Source organism: Prionailurus bengalensis, chromosome B4, assembly GCF_016509475.1.
Source record: "Prionailurus bengalensis isolate Pbe53 chromosome B4, Fcat_Pben_1.1_paternal_pri, whole genome shotgun sequence".
Lineage (NCBI taxonomy): Eukaryota > Metazoa > Chordata > Mammalia > Carnivora > Felidae > Prionailurus > Prionailurus bengalensis.
Genome location: NC_057358.1, coordinates 27,353,587 through 27,374,204, shown reverse-complemented (window position 1 = coordinate 27,374,204; position 20,618 = coordinate 27,353,587). Strand labels below are relative to the sequence as shown.

Sequence of the window (20,618 nt, the reverse complement as noted above, 5' to 3'; positions counted from 1 at the left end):
TGTTTTCGTTTTTGTTTTCCAGTTGACAAAATACATCCTTGCTTTTTAACCATGATCCTTCCCATAGCTCATATGTTGGAGGAAGAGATGGGGGAATTCAGTAGACCTGAATTGTTTCCAATTTGAGGCATATGATCTAAAAAAGGTTCATATAAGGGCACCTGGGTGACTCAGCCAGTTAAGCATCTGATTCTTGGTTTCAGCTCAGATCATGATCTTACAGTTTGTGAGATTGAGTCCCACATCGGGCTCTGTGCTGAAGTGTGGAGTCCGCTGGGGATTCACTGTCACCCCCTCTCTCTGTCCCTAGCACCCCCATCATCTCTCTCAAAAATAAATAAACATTAAAGAAGTAAAAATGTTCAGGGCGCCTGGGTGGCTCAGTTGGTTAAACGTCTGACTTCAGCTCAGGTCATGATCTCGCCGTTCACGAGTTCAAGCCCCATGTCAGGCTCTGTGCTGATGGCTCAGAGCCCGGAGCCTGCTTCAGATCCTGTGTCTCCCTCTTTCTCTGCCCCTCCCCCGCTTGCACTCTCTCAAAAATAAGCAAAACATTTTTTAAAAATTAAAATAAAAAATAAATAGAAATGTTCATATACTTCTTAATAAAAAAGCAATTCAATCGACCCAAGAAGTCAGAAATAACTTTCTAAAAGGTATATTGCTATATTTCTCTCCTTTTTAAAAAAACAGAGCAAACTTCTTAGTTTTGGTAGATTTTTATGTCTTGCTAAAGAACTCTTGCTGTTATCTGTCAGAAGAGGAGGGTAGGTATAGAGGACCCAATCTCAAACTTGGGGTCTGGAGACTTGGGCAGGAAGCCTAGCCCTTCTGATTTAGGGTCACCTGTAGGATGGAGGAAGCCATATTCCCCACTGGTGACACAGAGTCATACTCCAGGCTCTCCACTCCCGCACACACCATACCCCAGGCACGAGGCAAGGTGGCATCTCACTGTCAAGTCTGGGAGGAACTGAACACACTCAGCACCTTCTTTCTTCCTCCCCCAAACCTCCCAGTCATCATACACACAGTCAGTCCTCAAGGCGGGGGCCGTGGTTGTTCAGCAGCAACACTGTCCGAAGTTGAAAGCAGGTCTAATTTAGGGGCACGGTATTAAACCCACTTGGCTAGTAGACTGAAACCACATTCTCCAACATCATTTGATCTGTAACAAAACTGCCTGATTCAACTGTTTCTGAATGTGGGAGAGGAATCGTCAGGGGAGTTTTTTCTTCTTTCATGGTACCTGGCACCTCACTGACCAATAGTAAAGTTTTGCTTAAAACTAATGAAGATAGAGAGTGGATCTGGTGGAAAAGAGCAAAGGCGTCTGAGTGTGAACATCATAAACAGGCAGTGTGAAACAGCTTCAAATACCCAAAGAGAGATCATTAGTATTAAAATAGAAAATGGCAGTATTTCTCCCCACGGGAAGTTCAGGATAAAATCGTCACCCTTAGGAGTGCCAGAACACAACGCTGTTCTCAGTCTGTTGGTCTCAGCCAAAGCTGGAGGGATCCTCACTGCAGGCCTCATGGTTCGTTTGTTTACTTAGAGCAAATGAAGAGATCTGCCAGCTCAGTGTTCAGGTTTTAAATCAAATAGTTTGGAGGGGAAGGGGGAAAAAAGTTATGGCAAACCATAAGAGACTCTTAAAAACTGAGAATAAACTGAGGGTTGATGGGGGGTGGGAGAGAGGGGAAAGTGGGTGGTGGGCTTTGAGGAGAGCACCTGTTGCGATGAGCACTGGGTGTTGTATGGAAACCAATTTGACAATAAATTTCATGTTTAAAAAATAGTTTGGAAGATAGCAAGATAAAGGCCCTGATTCAATTTCAGTTTCTTTCTTTTTAAAAAATAAATAAATAAAATAAAGTTCAAAAACCCAGTGATTCAAAAGCAGGAATTAGAAGAAGTTCATTTGGTTCCCAGGCCTTGATCTCTATCCCAAGGAGGGAGGTGATGTTTAAAAAATAACACTCATTAACCCGAATCAAGAAGGGTCTTTCCCCGTCTTCAGGGCAAATTTTAGAAACCATTGATGACAAAAGGGATCTGGTTCTTAAACCCTTTTTTAGCTTCTGTGATGGAAACAGCACCCTGGCATGTGGTAGACTGACCACTGGGATGAGAGTCAAGAGGCTAGAGCTTTCCTAAAACGTCCCGTGTCCTTGATAAGTCACTTTCCGTTCTCTGCATCATGGTTTCCCCATCTGTGAAATGAAGGGCTAGGCGGCTTCCTTCCATTGGTGGTGAGGCTGGGCCTCTGCCTCCGGCGGCCTCTAACTGGTGAGCGAAAGGAGCTGCCACGGTGTCCGTGGACGGCTACCTGAGAGGAGGCAGGAGGAGCATCCGTCTCTCAGCACCTTGAACAGCACCTCTTCTCGCCCCGCTTCGTCTGGCTGCCCTATTTGGCAGCTACTCGCAAAGCTACTGCTGTGCTTCCATCTGTCGAATCTCAGCGGAACATCAGGGATGAGGGGTGTGAAATGTGGATGCTCCTTCCATATTTTCTTAGCTGCTGCTAATGGCTGTCTAGGGACAAAATGTTGGAAGACCTTTTTGGAAGTCCCTTCTGAAACACACAAAAATATCTAGAGTTTGCTGGATAATTGTTTCGTAGCACACAGGCTGGCCACCACCATTTTTGTAGCCAGTGACACTGTCTGATTTACCCGAAAGAGTGAAAAGTCACTGTGGGTGAGTTAATCTGTGGGACTAGAACAGCAGATGCCGGCTGCCTAGCAAATAGAAAGACTTTTATGTATTTGGGGGCTTTTAAAGTACACACACACACACACACACACACACATCAACTCTGCCCTGTAAAAGTTATTCATGATGTATGGAAACACAATTGTTCAATATAAATTCAAAATGACTGGCTTGTTTTGTTCCCAATTATATTTATGAAAATGGATAAAAGAATGTCTGGGTCCCAGTAGTCAACATCGGTGATTTGTAACGTGGTTACCTTTTACTAATGACTAGAGAATATGCTGATGTTTTCCTTCTCAACCTAATGGGTACTTATTTAAGTATTATCATCTTTAATTTAGGGGTTATCAGCCAAAAAGCTGCTGGTCCAGGAGCGTGATAAATGGTGTTCTGTATATTCCCTGGATTCCAAAGCCAATGACACTAAAAATACCCCAAGAATAAATCAAAGTGCAAAACTCATCCGGGACACAACCTGCTTACTTGCTGATTGCTTGAGGAATGTTTTAGAAGAAATCTTTGCACAAGTGAAAGGAAATCACAGAGGGATGTGGATAGAAGAGGGAGTTAAAAGAAGAAAAATGTGAACATTCGAGATCTTATGTTTGTCAACTCCTAAATCCCTTTCCATATTCGACCAAAGGTCCTACCATATCATGAGAAGCAGGACTCCAGAAACTGAAAATCAAGTCACTGTAGGGAATGTGGCTCATCCGGGCCTCTGGGACACAGCTGTCCTCACTAGGCAGAAGGGTGGGCCATGATTAGCTCATTGTCTGTTAGCTTCTGCTCTAATTCACATGCTATTGATAAATAAGATAGGGGGCGCGAGAGGGAATTAGAGCCAGGCCCCAGGCAAGATTAGAAATGGCAGCCTGGCACAGACCCAGCCCCTAGAGAACATGGAGCACTGGCCTGGGCCCTCCCAGCTGGGCGGGGCCACACTCATGAATCTTCTTTTGGGACCACAGGTGCAGAGGCTTGTCTTCATTTTCATGGCTAAACAAAAGCATTCAAGCTCTGGAGGAGTAACAATATGGTGACTTAAAGATGACTGGTACATTTGAGAGCAGCTCTGCAATCTGAGTTCTGACAGTTGTTTGGCATAATTAAAAGATCACTAAACAGCGCTAAGAAAAAACGGTTCAAAAATAGATGCGATTCTGGATGAGATTCTAATGGCATAATGGAATTTCTGTTTAAATTTATCTTTAAAGGAAGTTCCTGTCAAAAGGAGGGGTGGGGGGGCTGACACATGGGAACTGACGTCAAATTTTCTCAGATGAGTGTAGGAGTTAAGAAGGTGGAAATGCATGTAAAGCTATTTGAATGTCCTCATGATGGCAATAACCATATTCGAAACTCTAGTAAGTTCTTCTCAACCTACTTTAGGTCTAAAATCACAGAGTATGTTTTCTACAACACAGAGGGATCCTCTGGAAGGAGAAAGAAGAGTGGAGCGTGGAGACAGGGGCCGGGCAGGGGGTCAGGGAATGGGCGGTTGTACGTGGAGATCCAAGTAGGGCCATGGCGGCAGGAAGGGCCAAAGACACATATTTGCACAGCAGTGCCTAACCACAGCTCCTGGCTTATGGTGGCAGGCAGAACAGAGCAGCTGGGAGCCTCCATATTCATCAAAACCATCACAACCTCCCTTCCCTCCCCCACTCAACCCCCAGGCCCTGCAAACAGGAGCCAGCAGCCCCACTGGAGGGAAGAAACACCCAAGGGCTCTCCTCATGTACACCTGAACCCATGGCCAACATCCTGAGCAAAAGTCTCCCCTCTGAGCACAAAGCCCAGTGCCATAGGTCACACAGCCCCCATAGTGAGTGGCTCCTGAGGCTTCAAAAAGAAGCCTTTTCCTTCCTGAAGGCAGGATCAATAATAGTGCCAGCGCCAGCACGTTGGATAATGGACATTTGCAGATCAACTGTTCCTGGTCTGGACTCTCTGTGAACAACCCCAAAAGCCTGTGACATGTAATAATTTGTTCTTCTGCTGAGGCATGGACTAGAATGGCCCAAGAGCAGTTGTCTGGGGTGAGGGCCAGCCGCTTAGCTGGCGATCAGCTTGGCTCACTGCTTGGCATCTGCATTTCAACTCAGGTTTCGCCATTTTTCTTCTCAGTAACTCTCGTGAGGCACCATTGAAAGTGTTCTGCTGAGGAAAAGTTCTGTAAAGAAAGCCAACGAAGTATGCTGATTTTGAAAGTGAAAAGTGCAAAAAGCTCCAAGTGAGCCGTAGGTTTTTGCCAGAAAATAGATGGCATTGATACATTAGAAAATAATGGAAAGGATATACTACAGAAGGAATTCAAATTCGTATGTGCACATATGCCAGGGTCCCGGATGTTAAGTCTACTGTACTTTCCGATTTTGAGATGTGAAAGGCCCGTGCTCTGATCTACATCCTGAGACCAAGTAATAAAAGGAATCTGCCTTCAGCCACAACTAAGGTGTCACGCTCGCTGGCCGTGGTTTAAATGTTACCCAAATCCACAGATGGTCTCCTACTCTGTCCATGTGGGTCCCAATGGCATGCTTACTCTAGAATAACTTTTTCGTGTCCATATATTAGGGCTGCTTACAAGCCCATTGTTTTTCACATCTGGGCACCCGTGTCAGTTTGGATTATTTAGAATTGGCAACTCAGTAAAATCATTGGTGCATATAAGCTGCCTGTGGACAGGTGTGAGACAAACGGAAGGCCTGCAGCTGGCCCCCTCAGGACTGTGGGACAAACGGAGAAAGAGAGTGGGTGGGGTGCTGAGCATCTGCATGTGGGATGGCTGAATGCCTTGCATCCTTGAGTTCCTGCAAATACCTCCTGAACTCCAGCCTCTTGTATGTAGCCCTCTTGTATTATCAGGACAGTCCTCTGACACTCAGGCCTTAAGTCTAGTGGCAGCACCAAAGCCAAAGGAGCCCCAGAGACAGAATGTGGCTTTGAGATTCAGCAACTACTTGGAGGTCAAGTTTCTTTTTGTTTTCAATGTTTATTCATTTATTTTTGAGAAAGAATATGTGTGCATGAGTGGGGATGGGGCAGAGAGAGAGGGAGAGAGAGAGAATCCCAAGCAGTCTCATGCTGTCAGTGCAGAGCCCTATGTGGGGCTTGATCTCATGAACTGTGAGATCACGACCTGAGTCAAAATTGAGTCGTACACTTAAGCGACTGAGCCACCCAGACGTCCAAGGAGGTCAAGTTTCCTTAATAAGCATCTCCAAAGTAAACTCTAAACTGGTTGGTTGTGTAGAATATTGGGTTATCGGCAGGGCCCCTAGGTGGCTTAGTCAGTTGAGCATCCGACTTTGGGTCAGGTTATGATCTCCCAGTTTGTGAGTTCGAGCCCCACATTGGGCTTTGTGCTGACAGCTCAGAGCCTGGAGTCTGCTTCAGATTCCGTGTCTCCCCTTCTCTCTGCCCCTCCCCTGCTTGCGCTCTGTCTCTCTCTCAAAAATAAATAAACATTAAAAAATTTTTTAAAGACTATTGGGTGATTGGCTATTGTTTGCAATAATTAGGCCTTCATGTGAGAGCTTGGGCATCTTGTTTTAGAGGGGACTTCCTAGGACTCGGTCTAATCTTGCCTAGAACCTTGGTAGGCCCCCAGGGACTCAGTGAGCATAAGAAGGCACTGCCATATAGAAGAAAGGTAAGTGATGCTTCCTTTAGGGTCACTCTAGGAAGTCAGCAGGAACTTGCCTTCCTGCTTTGTCATCACTGGTATTGAAGCCCAGGTGAACATTCATGACATGTGCACTGGTGCAGGATGGGAGGGCTGTGAATGATGGGAGGCGCAAAGAAAGGAGTGAGTCAGACCACCAGGTGCTATGGAGTTGCTGTAGCTGCTCAGGGGGCTGTACAGAATGCCTGCCTTCTTGTTGAAAGCAAAGGAGTTCTACTGCCTCCTGCACTCCGCCCCACACAGTCTTGGGGGAGACAGGTGGTGGTCTTATGGAAAGAAACTGGTTTTCTCACTGCTCTAAACTAAAGCTCCATTCTTGCCTTTGTAAAGGCCAGCCACCCACTCCTACCTTATTTTCTTCTTGCCCACACATCTCACAGATTTAGCCTGCCTGTCTCCGTCATTTTCATTATCCAATCTTCTGCCCGAATTTCTCTGTCCCTGAACTCACTGAGGTGTGGGGTAGTTTCCCATCTTTTCCTCCTCCCACACTCTCTCTAAAACGAGCCTACAAAGTCCCCCATTCGGAAGTGCCAAGGAGAACATCTAGCTCTCACCAGAGATAAGTTCCATTCAAATTGTCTGAGTAGGATGTTGGACCCAGTGATTTAGACTTCAGTCCAGGATGGGTTCAGGCTGGTCCATTGTAAACTATGGTGTGATTCTGAGTCCCTCTGATCATTTCATCCTTCTCCCTAGTATTCCCTGTGGCCTTGGGACAAACTGTATGTCCGCCCTTTGTGCCCTGGGATTCTAGGTCCTTCCATGGTCCGTGCCCCCAATGAACTTGCAGTTCCCAATTTTGCCCCGATGGATGAGTCCATGACTCTCATCTTTTGAAGTTATCTTTGTCACCAGGCCCATTTCTTCACTTCTAGTTCAGTATTGCTGATATTTACCAGCCAACTATTAAAACTGATTCTCTCTCTGAGTGAACGGTGGTTTATAAAACTGTTATTCTAAATTAAGTCCTGGGCCAGCTTTCCCAGTGGCCCTGTGACCTCAGCAATGGGTGCCTATGTCCCAGACATCGTGCCTGTATTCCCTCAGTGCTAACCACAGCCTGCTCCTAGCTGTCCCCTTTCTAAGCTGGCATCCTCATTTACCCTGACCTAACTTGAGATTTGGGGTTGAACGTATGCATTTAGTACTCAAGTCATTCACACTTCCTATGTCCTGGTATCATAACATTTATCCTGCTGTGTTTTAATTATTTGCTGATGTGTGGTTCTCCCAGGCCAGACCACGGACTCCTCTCGGGTAAGGACTGCATCTCACTGACCCTTGGATCATGAGTGCCGAACACAAGACAGGTGCTGAGAAAAAACATGTATGAGTCACTCAGATTAGCTGTTAAGTTTCTCTAGGGAAGAGGCCTTGCAGAATCCAAAAACCCTTGCCATGGACAGTACTTTCTCTCAGAAGCAGCAGTAATAACAAATGACCAAATTAGCAGGAGGTAGGCTGTTTCCATTCATCCTGGGGAATTTTTTTTTGCAGGTTTGTTTGTTTCTGTTTGCTTATTTGTCGCTTTTAAATAAAGCGGAACTTCTCTCTGAAAGTCATGCCATGTTGAGTCAGCTGACAACAACAACAAAAAATATGCCGTGTTTCACTTTTTTTTTCACCGTCAGTAAGAGTCAAGGTTCAGTGCACACAAGTCATACCATCCGTCACCTGAGGAGCTACAATGAGGAGAAGATTCCAGAAAAATTTGAGCAGCCTGGACCATAAAGTCCTGCTCTCCCAGTCACTCTGCCTTGCTGCCTGCGTGCCTTGTCCTGTCCCAGGAGACAGAGGAACAAGCATCTGAGAGCTAGCCCTGGGGGCCTACAGTCACCACAGCTTTGAGCTGGACTCCCGCTGTGCCCCTAACCTCATCTCCCTGAACCTCAATTTCCTCATCTATAAAACGAGAATGCTACCTGTCTTACAGCATCATCCCAGGGATTAGTGATCCTGTATCCATGCCATTATGACTGCGTTATGATCTGTGCATCTAGACACAGACCACATTCTCAAGCTAGCACATAATGAAAATCAAGGCATCTCTAATGCATTATTCATCACACCTTGACATGACTTTTATATAACATTCAGCCAGACTATCTTCGATCTATTTCTTCTTCATTTGCTATTCTGAGCTCAGAACATAGGATAACTAGCTCATCAGTTCAACAAGCTGATTTTTTTTTTTTTTAATGAGCATCTGCTTGTGCCAAGGTCTCAGGTTCCTGAACATACCTGGTTTCCTGAAGTTGAGGTGTAACTGATGGAGGCTCGGGAGGTGCCATCGAATTTCTCCAACAGATAATTAAGGCTGCATGGCATATATGTAACGTGTATCTATTTGGAGACACTGTGGGAAGGTGAATCAAGCAAGAGCTCAGATTTTCCAGGGAGAAACTGTAGAATTTTAATGAGCTTGGAGTCCATTTCTCTGCTGGAAATAGCAGATCTTTAAGCATTTCTTCAATAGCATTACAGTAATTATAACAATTCTGAAAGGAACAATTTACGGGATGTATTTTTGTAAGCTTGGAGGAACAAGAAAGGCCACATCCGGTTCTGCATTTGGTACATGCCTAGAGTCACTGTCAGATAGATGTTTAAAAATATGAATGACAAGACTATAGATTATTCAGTTCATGGTCTCCACCAACATCTTAAGACAGTACTGTCCAATTCAACTTCCTGTGATAATAGAAGTGTTCAGATTTGTGCTGTCTCTTAGGGTGGCCACTGGCCACATGTGGTCATTGAGCACTTGAAATGTGGTTAATGAGACTAAGGACTGAATTGTTAACTTTACTCAATGTTAACTGATGAAGTTTAAACAGCCGCATGTGGCTAGAGGCTACCGTATTGTACAACACAGCTCTAAGGTACCAGCTGAAACCCACTCCAGTCACCTTGCCACTTAGAGCATCAAAACGCGTAGGAGGAAACCTAAAAGGTACCAAGGGAGCCACAAAGCCCGTGTACTCAAGCTCATCTGAAGCCTCTTGATTTGGTTCTCTGATTTTTCATTCCACAACAGACTGGAGCGTTCAACTATATAGAGAGGCAGACACAATGGCAGCAACTGTAAATGAAAAAGGTTGAAAACAGACCAGGACTCAAAGAGACAACTAGTCTAGGATTACTGAGCATAGGACAAGCAGCCTTTATACCTCAGAAGTACAATATTTGATGCATTGCTCCATTGAGAAAAATGTTAAGAATTCAGGGATGTAAGCCTCAGGAAGGATAGAAAATGAGCAAACCTCATCCAGACCTTTGTCCGTAGAAGGTGGTAAAAATATAGGCATTTTTGGCACACAAATGAGTGAATTTTGGTTATCTGAAAAGCCCAGCCACTCCGTGCATCTCATCCTTCCCACAAGGAAGAAATTGTAGTTCCATATGATGTCCTACTGCTCTTGAGATAAATCCCTAGACGATGACCATGACTTCCTGGGCTGCCTTATGTGGCTTTGTCTACTTCTCCTGCCTTACTTCATCCCAACCTCCTGACTCTTTGTTTTCTAGCTACGCTGGTTTTCCTTCTATTTCCTGAAGGTGCCATGAACCTTCTTCCATAGGGCTTTGCATATGCTGTTCCCTCTATCTAGAAGGATTCTTCCACCCAACTTCCTTCCTCTCCCTTTCAAGATCCCAGTTCTAATGCCACTCCTTGGAAAGCCTGCTTATACCTCCAACCCTCCTCAGCCAATGCAGACCTGGCTCTTTTGTTATTCATGCTTCCATGTGAACTCCTTTGCCCAGAACACCTACTTGAACATACATATTCACCAGTGAGATCATCTAATGTATTGATTTGCATACTCTAAGAGAGAGATTGTGTTTGGCCCAATTCATCCATCTTCGTAGCCCCAGTAGCTGGCTTATGTTCAATAAATGAAAGAATGAATGAATTCTGGTTTGTTTGTAAGATCTTCAGAATGACAGGTGTCCTCTGATTCCTAACACATTCGCAACTTTTTGTGAAGTCTCTTTAGTCTCTGGGATGACTTATATCTTTAACCACCATGCCAAAGTTCTTATTGTCCCATAACTTTTTGCCATGAAATCTCTAACCTAAAAATCCCCCTACTGCTCCCTTATTTGCTCCACTTACTACCTTCGCCCCACCCTCCAAACTTCTCATTTCCTTAAAATAGTCAGCTCTCATGCTGGCAAACTGAACTACGTCTATGTTTCTTTTCTTAACAGTGCATTTTTTAATTTTTCCCCACTGTTTCCTTCACTTGATTTCACTGATAGCCTCTGAACTTCTTGTTTGCCATCTGTCTGCCAGGAAAGCTGTGTTGGCTTTTGAGATTTTTAGTTTATCCTCCACCTGGACTTTTTCTGTCATCTCTTCCGTAGACTTCCTCTAAATTTCCAATCTGCTTATTTATTCATTTATTTATTTATTGAGAGAAGATGACTACATGGGGGAGGAGCAGAGGAAGAGAGAGAATCCCAAGCAGGCTCTGTGCTGTTGGCATGGACCCTAACACAGGACCTGATCCCACAAACTATGAAATCATGACCTGAGCTGAAATCAAGAGTCAGAGGCCTAACAGACTGAACCACCCAGGAATCCTGATCTGCTTAGTTTTCATGCTTGCCCTTAAAAATATTAAAAAGTGGGGAAAATGAAACCTACAATTATCCCCAACTCATCTTACTCCATACCTTCAAAACAGACAACATTAGGAAAGAAAGGTCTCTGATAATCATTTCCAAAACCTTCAGGGGATTCCCATCTTCCCATTTTCTGCCTCATTAACAGTTTTATCTAAACAAATCAAGGGTTAAAAAAAAAACTTTCATTAGTCTACGCACCGCCCCCCTCCCTAAACTCAACCAACTACTTATACCTCAGGCTGCATTCTCTTTTTCAGAATGAGGTTGCTTCACTGGTTAAATGATTATCTCTTTCTCATAGACCTTATTTAGTACCAAAGTCTTGATATAAATCACAATTCTCTTTAGCGAGTATTTATTGAGTACCTTCTATGGGCCAGGCACTATGCTAGGGAAACAGCCATGCATAAGATGACGGGGGCGGGGGGTGGGGGGGAATCCCTATCTCCATTTATAGGGAGAAGTATAATAAACATGAACGTATATAAAATAATTTTGGATAGTGATAAGCTCAACAAATAATGTTATGTGACCACTGCTAGATACAACAACAAAAAGTCTGAATTTGTAGCTCCTAACCCACAGAGTGTTGTAACAATTAAGTGAGCTAGCATATGCATAATGTACAGAGGAGGATCCATTACTCAGTAGAAATTGTGGGTTTGTTTTTAAGCACAGACTCTTGTCATAGATGTGTTTAAAATTATTATTATTATTATTATTAATTTGATGAAAGATTATCCACTCATTCAAGAGATATTTATGGGGTGTCTCCTGTGAGCAAGGTACTAACATGCATGTGAGGTAGTGCAATGAAGAACAGAAAACCTGCCACATTCTGACTTCAAAAGCAGGACTGGGGGCGCCTGGGTGGCGCAGTCGGTTGGGCGTCCGACTTCAGCCAGGTCACGATCTCGCGGTCCGTGAGTTCGAGCCCCGCGTCGGGCTCTGGGCTGATGGCTCAGAGCCTGGAGCCTGTTTCCGATTCTGTGTCTCCCTCTCTCTCTGCCCCTCCCCCGTTCATGCTCTGTCTCTCTCTGTCCCAAAAATAAATAAACGTTGAAAAAAAAAATTTTTTTAAAAATAAAAAAAATAAAATAAAAAAATAAAAAAAAAAAAAGCAGGACTGAAATAATGAGCCAACTCCGCTGTGGCCCCTGCCTGGGAAAGGTCAGCTGGGCCAGAGGATGAGGTGGCCCACTACCTTTCAGAGCACTCTTGGTGACGCACCTCTTGCCTAGTCAACTTCACATGGCTCTAGAGGGCAGAGCCCTGGTTATACTTTTGCCATAATATTTACAGGTGTCGTATAAGGATAGGGAGGCAGGGGCACCTGGGTGGCTCAGTCGGGTAAGTGTCAGGTTTTGGCTCGGGTCATGATCTTGTGATTTGTGGGTTTGAGCCCCTCGTTGGGCTCTCTGCTGTCAGTGCAGAGCCTGCTTCAGATTCTCTGTCTCCCTCTCTCTGCCCCTTCCCCGCTCATGCTCTCTCTTTGTCTCAAAAATAAGTAAACATTTTGGGGCACCTGAGTGGGTCAGTCAGTTAAGCATATGACTCTTGATTTCAGCTCAGGTCATGATCTCCCAGTTTCATGGGTTCAAGCCCCATGTTGGGCTATGCGCTGGCAGTAAGGAGCCTGCTTGAGATTCTCTCCCTCCCACTTTCTGTCCCTCCTCCACTCACACTGTCTCTCAAAATAAATAAATAAATAAATAAATATATATATTAATTAATTAATAAACAAACATTTAAAAAAATGGGGGGAAGGCCAGTAACCCAGATACATAGAGATTCAGAGTTGAAAGGAACTTCGTATGTCATATGTGTATTTCACAGATGAGGAAATCTATGTATATTATATATATGTGTGTGTGTGTGTGTGTGTATGTGTGTGTGTTTAAGTCACACACACACACACACACACTTAAATATCCAGATCTTTTGATCCCAAACAAACTTTTCCTCTATCCCTATTGTTACTCGAATGACCTACAATTAGAGACCTACAACTTCTCAGTTCAATTCAACCAACCTTTTCTGCTCTTTGGTTATGGTCAAAGTAGCATGCAAAGTACTATATGAGGCATAAAATTGACGAAGATCTTGTTCCAGGTTTCAGGGAGCTTGCTGTATAAAACAGGAGGCATAATTCAAAGTGAGCATGGTTAGTGCTACAGTAAAGGCACAAAGTATCATGGAAACCCACCAGAAGGAATTAACTCCAGCTTGACTGGTTCTGATGGGGACTAGCCAGCAGGCAGAGATGGGGAGGAAAGGGCACCAAGAATGAGGGAATTGGGAGCTAACTCACAGAGAGAGGGCTTGGGGCATAGGGCTTTTGCAGGAAAGGGCTATGATTTTAGGGGTGCTGGAATGTAGGGCTCACAGGGCTGGAGAGGGTTGCTGGCGGGAAGGAAGAGAGAAACACCTTCAGGAGGGGCCCCTCATGGCAGCTGTAGGGGTTTGGACTTAATTCCAGCCCCCACCTCCACCCCCACCCCCAGTTTTGAGCAGGGGAGTAACTTCATCAGAGCTGTGCTTTATAACTAAACTCACAGGAGGGGAAAAAAAGAGGCAGGCTGGCAATTGGCTGAAAGATGGCAGCTCACTTCTATTATTCACAGGTTACCTGAGATAATAATAGTTAACTCGGATTGAATGTGCTAAGAGCTTCGCATACATTAACTTAATTGTCATAACATTCCTGAGGGCTAGGAGCTTTTATTATTTTGATTTTACAGATCAGGAAACTGAAGCTTAGGGAAGTTGAGGTTCTAGGAAAGAGGCAGACTGGGGAACCAACCTAGTGGGTTCTATTTCTAACTCTACCCTCTTAACTGTGGTGCCATATTGCTCTGCTTTGCTAAGTCTAGTTGGCAATGATTTCGCTTAGGAGAGTACCCAGGGGAGAGGTGAAACTAATTTTTAGACACCCTTTTATGGCTGGCATCGAAAAGGATGACAAGAAGACAAAAGCTGAGCTTCACAATGCTTCTCTGCAGCCCTGTCTTGTGGGTGACATCTAACCCCGAAGGGGCTCCTTCTGCCAGTTTTCTGGCCCAATTCCTCACCTTCAGTTTGTGTGTGCTGAAACGTAAACATGACTTCAGTATTAATTTAAGAAAGTTAAGAATCAGCAAGGTAAGGCTATTAGAAAATAATTCATCGTATACTTTTTAAAGCCTACATGCCCTGGGTGGCTCAGTTGGTTAAGCATCTGACTCTTGATTTTGGCTCAGGTCATGATCTGGCCGTCATGAGATGGAGCTCTGCATCGGCCTCCAGGGCTGAGTGTGGAGTCCCAGTTGGAATTCTCCCTCTCCTTCTCTCTCTCTCCCTCCCCTATCATGCTCTCTCTCTCTCTCTTTCTCTCTCTCTGTCTCTCAAAATAAATAAATAAACATTAAAAAAATACTTTTCAAAGCCTAAATTAAGCCAGTGGGATAGCTGTTTTATTTTCATCATCTGCCATTATAAATTAGCTTTGGCATTAACTGGCATTACTGCTTTTGATAAACATAAAAGATCAAAGGCTGATTTTTACAGTTTGTGTGCAAAAGTCCACAATGGTGGTTTTACATCTTAAATCCTGAAATGGCTCAGACCCAGCTTTAATCCAACTGTGCTAACCCATGTAATCACTCATATCCTAGAGGCAATATCTAGGAAGCCGCAGTATCTAGGATAAAACATCCTACGGCACTAAGACCCCTACCAGTGTTTCTGCTCAAACACAATGCCAGAACATTAAAACCATTATTATAGATGATGGCTTAGACATCATCTATTATTTTAAACAGATGTTTTACAACAGGGAAGGGTGCATCATGTAAAAGCGAGTACATTCTCTGGAATTTTATCACTGCAAAGCCTGCAGTAGCACAGAGGGTTAATTTGGATCAACACATTGGGCTATACATCTTTAAGCTTGGATAACTCACAAGGTGCCCATTCTCCCGTTTAATTTCTCAGTTATTATCCTCCTGGCTGGGTGTGCTAGGGAGGTAGGGAGACCACAGCGGTATGCAAGAAGCCCTGCACCTGGTTTCTTTGCACTTCTCTTCTAATCTCTTTTCAGAAGACCCTTTATTAAGACTTCAGAACAGGGACACAAAGTGAGAGGCTCATCATCCCCATCATCCCTGGTGACACCAAGCACCCTCCTCGGTGTCCTTAGCCAACAGGGAAGGACAGCAGGGACCATCCCCTCACTGGAGTCTCCATGGAGTCTGTGAGAGGAGATTTCTGCCACTAAATACTCTTTCCCAAGTCAAAGTTTTCCATCCTAAGTAATAAGTGCCTTCTTCATAAATATAGGTCAGCCTACATTTTGATGGAAGAGAAAACCCCCATGTCCTTCATATTAAAAAAAAAATTAGCTCACACATGTTTTTGGCAAGTTCCCATAAACACGCTCCCCACTAAACACTTTGGGAGTAGATTGTCTCCACCCCTGCATCTGGATGCAGCTGAGCTTGGAGTCCTTGGCCCAACTTAGCCGGTTGAAATACATGAACCAGAGCTGTAGACCGAGACCCTTGGAGCTGCTCCCCACCATCCTCCAAGGGCCGAGCTCCTTCATTCTTCCCCAGGCTGCTTTTCTCACATGCCCCTGTGCTCAGGGATCTTTAGATACTTCTGTCATGTGCACTGAGGTCATTCTCTACCATGGTTCCACAGAGTGCAGAGAATACCCATGTGCAGGGCAGAACTTTGCTCCATGGGGCAAAGAAGCCATGTGAGGCTTCAAAGGCTCCCTGTCTCAGGAATGTCCTTATAAACTCTCTGAATGAAAAGTCTGGACTTTACTCATTACTAACCTTTCATCTGGAAGGTCCTGGGCTGCAGGCGGTCAGGTGAGGCTAGTTTTACAGTGTTTGGAGAGAGTGAGGGGGCAGAGGGGGCAGGGAAAAAGGTGGACCCACAAGTCAATTGCCAAATCTCTCTCTGTTCCCTCTCTCTCTCTCTCTCTCTCTCTCTCTCTCTCGCTTCTGAATAGGTGGAAAGTATTCTGGAATACCAACCCTTCACTGCCTCCTCCTCTTCCTAACCCACCTCTCCCTCTCCTTTCTCCCTCCCCACTTCCTTTGTTGTGCTCCCTCATCTGTGTCCTACCTCCCCTCACTTTCCTCTCTTCTGCATCAACATTGCCCAACTCTAGGTTTCTCCCTGTGCCCTTCCCCCTGCCCCTCTTTCTTTTGCTCCCCCCTCTTCTTCTACCCACACTTACCAGTGCAACACTTACACGTTTCCCTCCCTCTTTATGCCTCTCTCCCTTCTCTCTGGAGCTCTGTCCATTCTCTGAGTTGGACATCTCATAGATGTCCTGGATGCTTGACCTTCCCTTATCAAGAGGATCTTCCTTCTGGTCTCCTCGAGTCCAGGGCTGTGTCTGCCACTACCACCTCAGCATGCACGTTCCCATCTCTTGTTTTCTTCTCAAACTCAATGTAAAGCAAGCTTCCCTTCCCCTGTTCCCAGACACTCTTTCTCCCAACTTCCTTCCATGGCTAATGGTGCCACTGATTTCTCAACCTTCCAAGTTCAAAATTTGAAGTTACTTTGATTGACACTTTAGCCAGTCGTCTAGTTTTACTGATTTTTCCTTAAATATCCCCCTGCTAGGTATTCCTCCCACTCTGTTCTTGCTGCTGCCGCCTTAGCTCTGGCTCTCACGACTTCAAACCTTGACTATCTCTATAAGTACTTTGCTGTTCCCACTTCTCTCCCCAAAATCCAAAGGGTGGGTGGATGGCAGAAGGGTAGTATGGCTCTAGCAACCTGAGCTGAGGGTAGGGAGGGTGGGAGCATGGTCAGGACTGATGTACCGACCAGCTCTGGCTCTCCCTTCACAGTGCTGCCCTTCTGCTGACCCATCAGCAGGAACGTGAGGCCTCAGGCTCAGGGCTGTGGGGAATAAGCATAATTTGATCTTTAGTTATTCTGCAAATACATACCAAGTCCCTGCAGTACCAAACCCTGTCCCAGGTACTGAGACACAACCATGAACAAAACAGAGTCCCTGACCCTGGAGATCACCTAGTCACAGGAGAGATAGATAAATAAACATGTAATGTGACAAGAAGTGGTAAATCACAGGACTTATGTATCAAGAATAGAGCCGAGGGGCACCTGGGTGGCTCAGTCTATTGAGCGTCCAACTTCAGCTCAGGTCACGATCTCATGGTTCGTGGATTTGAGCCCCACATCGGGCTCACTGCTGTCAGCACAGAGCCTGCTTGTGGTTCTCTCTCTCCCTTGCTCTCTGCCCCTGCCCCATTCATGTTCTCTCTCTCTCTCTCTCTCTCTCAAAAACAAATAAAAGCATTTATTTAAAAAAAAAAAAGAATAGAGCTGAATAAAGGGAATAAAATGTGAACGGAGCAAATGGTCAACAAACGAGTGAAAAAATGCTCAGTGTCATGAGGGAAATGCAAATTGAAACCACAACGACACAGTGTTTCACACCCACCAGAATGGCTGTAATAAAATAAAAATGGGAAGTAACCAACGTTGGCGAGGGCGTGAGGGCATCGAAGCACTCGCACATGCTGGCGGGACCGTGAAGTGACGCAGACCCTGTGGAACGCAGTGTGGCAGCGCCTCACAAAGTTTAACGTGGAGTTAAATGACCCCGCAATCCCACTCCTGTGCTTTCATCCAAAAGAACTGAAAACATGAGCTCCAACAAAAACTTGCCCATGAATGTCACCGCAGCACTGTTCGCGGCAGCTGAAAGGCGAGAACGACTCAAACGTCCATCGAGTGATGACTGGGTGAGCAAAACGTGATGGACGCACACCACGGAATATCACTCAGTCATGCCAAGGAATGAGGTATTGATTCATGCTACGTCGCGGATGAACTTTAAAACTTGGTGCCAAGATGAAGAAACCGAGTACCAAAAGCCACATATCGTATGATCCCATCTCTCTGAAATGTCCAGAATGGGCCAATCCATAGAGACAGAAAGCAGATCAGTGGTTGGTTGTCAGGGGCTGGAAGAGTGGGGACTGAGTGTAGGATTTAGAGGGTGTAAGATATCCCTTTGTGATGATGGAAAACTTGTCTGGAATTAGATGGTTGCACCATGTTGTGAACCTACTAAACACCACTTAATTGCACACTGTAAAAATGGTTCAAAAAGACTATTTTTGTGTTATGTGCATTTTACCACAGCAAGAACAGCAAATGGGGGTGGCCACAGGGTGCTCCTTGAACAGCAGAGTCCAGGAAACCTCTCAGCTGAGGTGAGAAGCCTCTGTCACAGACCTGGGGCAGGAGGATTCGTGCCCTGTAATTACCAGGAAAGGCAGGGACTAGAAAAGCATGCCGGCAGCTCTGTACGATATTCCTGGTGATCTGACCCCCTTTCTTCATTTCACTCCACAGTCGGGCACAATGCTCCTTCTGTGCCCACACCTCTGCCTCTCTCCTCTCAGCACTTCCCTGCCGCCTCCCATCACCGCACTCCTGCACTGTCCCCCAGACACACCTACGCTTCCCCCCACCCTGCCTCGCCCTCAGAATTGCTCCTTCTGGCCACTTGGCCACTTTTAGGGCCCAGCCCACGAAGCTCTTTTCTTGGGACACATTTTCTGACGCCTGCCAGAGCATGAGCACCTGCTAGACTGAGGCTCTGAGCGTTGAGTTTGCTGCTTATCAGCCATGTGAGGCTGGGCACCTGACCCCTCCCTGGGCTTCAGTTTCCTGCCGCATCAAAGGTGGGCTATTAAGAGAATAAAACAAGATGACCAAAGTGCTGAGCTTAGTACTTGGTATGTAATGAACTCTCAGGAATGGTGGTCAGGTCACTGCTTCAGCATTTCCTATAATCCCAAGTTTGAAATTTCCCACTTCATTTTGTACTGATAATATTTAGTAATTATTTATTGAATGTATGGAGGAGTCAGAACACATGATAAACATAGTGATGGTATTTATAGACTTTGAGATAAACTTCCTCCAACTCTGGTAACTATTTCAATACAGAGCATATAGATCACACTTGAATAAAGGTTTAATTGACCAATGGTTGATTGATTGATTGATTGATTTGGCTCTATCACCAAATAAGAATGGAATTTTCTTCAAATTAAAATATAAAGGGAAACAAGATGTCTGGGCAAGGGAAGGGAAGAGAGAGAGGGAGGGAAAATCAGCAAGTAAACAGAACCTGACCCAGCCAGGGTGAGATATATTGAAATATTCCATAGGCATAAATGTTTGCCAAAAAAAAAAAAATGCATAGTTGAAGAAGGACTTGGAGGGGTGGTGGAAAATTTTTCAGAAAAATGGCTCACTCTACAAATGAATTAGTTTATTGTTTTGTTAATTTTTTTTAATGTTTGTGTTTGAGAGAGAGAGAGTGAGCACGAGCAAGGGAAGGGCGGTGGGGGGCGGGGGGGACAGAGGGTCTGAAGAGGGCTTTGTGCTGACGGCAGAGAGCCCAATGTGGGGCTCAAAATCATGAACTGTGAGATCATGACCTGAGTAGAAGTTGGACGCTTAACCAACAGAGCCACCGGCGCCCCTGAATTGTTACTTTGTTTCAAGATGCCATAGTTACAGGTGTTCAAAGTAAATGTTAATGCATTTGACAAATAGACATAAGATAAATCTTTAATGTACTATCACTGGAGAAAAGCATGAGTTTAAAATATTTAAAAATAAGATAGTAGAGATACATTTCACAGATTTCTAGAAGTGGGAGATGATAGATAGATAGACAAACAGATAGACAGATAGATAGATAGATAGATAGATAGATTATGGTGGCACCCAACTAGTGGAGGAGAAATCAGCAAGGGAAGGAGAATCTGTTTAGTTTTATTCCATAAAAAGATGTGATCACAAGATAGGGCTGGGACTCACTCCCCTGTGCCCTGGTCACGTGACCAATCTCCAAAAGCTGCACAGAGTAAGACCAACCCAACTATTGTTTCCTATTTTCACGACCTGCACACACCCAAATGCGGTTTGTTGACCCACCAAGGCACATCTCTCCCTCAAACCCCCAGCCCTCTCTCCGGGAACAGAATCGCCCCTGCACTTTCCTCTCCAGGAGATTCTTACTCGATTCCCCTTTCAGAGAAACAGACACAAGCCCCGTTCAAGAGTCAAAAGCTAGAAATCAGCTGGCTTCTTCCAACGCTTACTGACACAATTTTCTTAATCATATTTCCCTTTCAATAAAACAGTGAAAAAGAAAAGAAACCATTTACCTGACCAGATCCCTGAAGTCTTCACAAGGGTCTACAACTGAATATGGAGAAAACCACTCGGAATCCTCTTCTGAGACTTCCTGAAATCCCCAATCTGCCTCCGATGGCAGCTCTGAGTTTGAGCCGTGAATAGAGGCTGTGTGTTATTTTAACCACAAGGTTTCTAGTCAGAAGGGAGGAGAGATGGAAATGAGGTACGTTGGCAAGCAGAAGCACCATCCACCTCGAGTGAAATGAGCTCGCCGATCTGATGTAAGAGCTCGGGGACATTTGAAGAACCCTCAAACCAACTTTTCCTAAACTAGAGGTTAAATAGCTGCGGAAAATTCCAAAGGAGTAAGATAAGA

At 44.9% G+C, this 20,618-nt stretch overlaps 1 protein-coding gene across 2 annotated transcripts in view; it reads right to left on the bottom strand.

The window, feature by feature from the left end:
• The window catches only part of JCAD (junctional cadherin 5 associated), an 82,317-nt gene extending 61,941 nt beyond the window's left edge, over nt 1-20,376 (bottom strand). Inside the window, exon 1 of one of the 2 annotated variants that reach the window (XM_043563592.1) lies at nt 20,272-20,376. The gene's annotated coding sequence lies outside the window, so the exon portion shown is untranslated. The remainder of the gene's footprint in view (nt 1-20,271) is intronic. The other variant, XM_043563590.1, reaches the window with a different exon arrangement.
• Nucleotides 20,377-20,618: the final 242 nt, after the last annotated feature.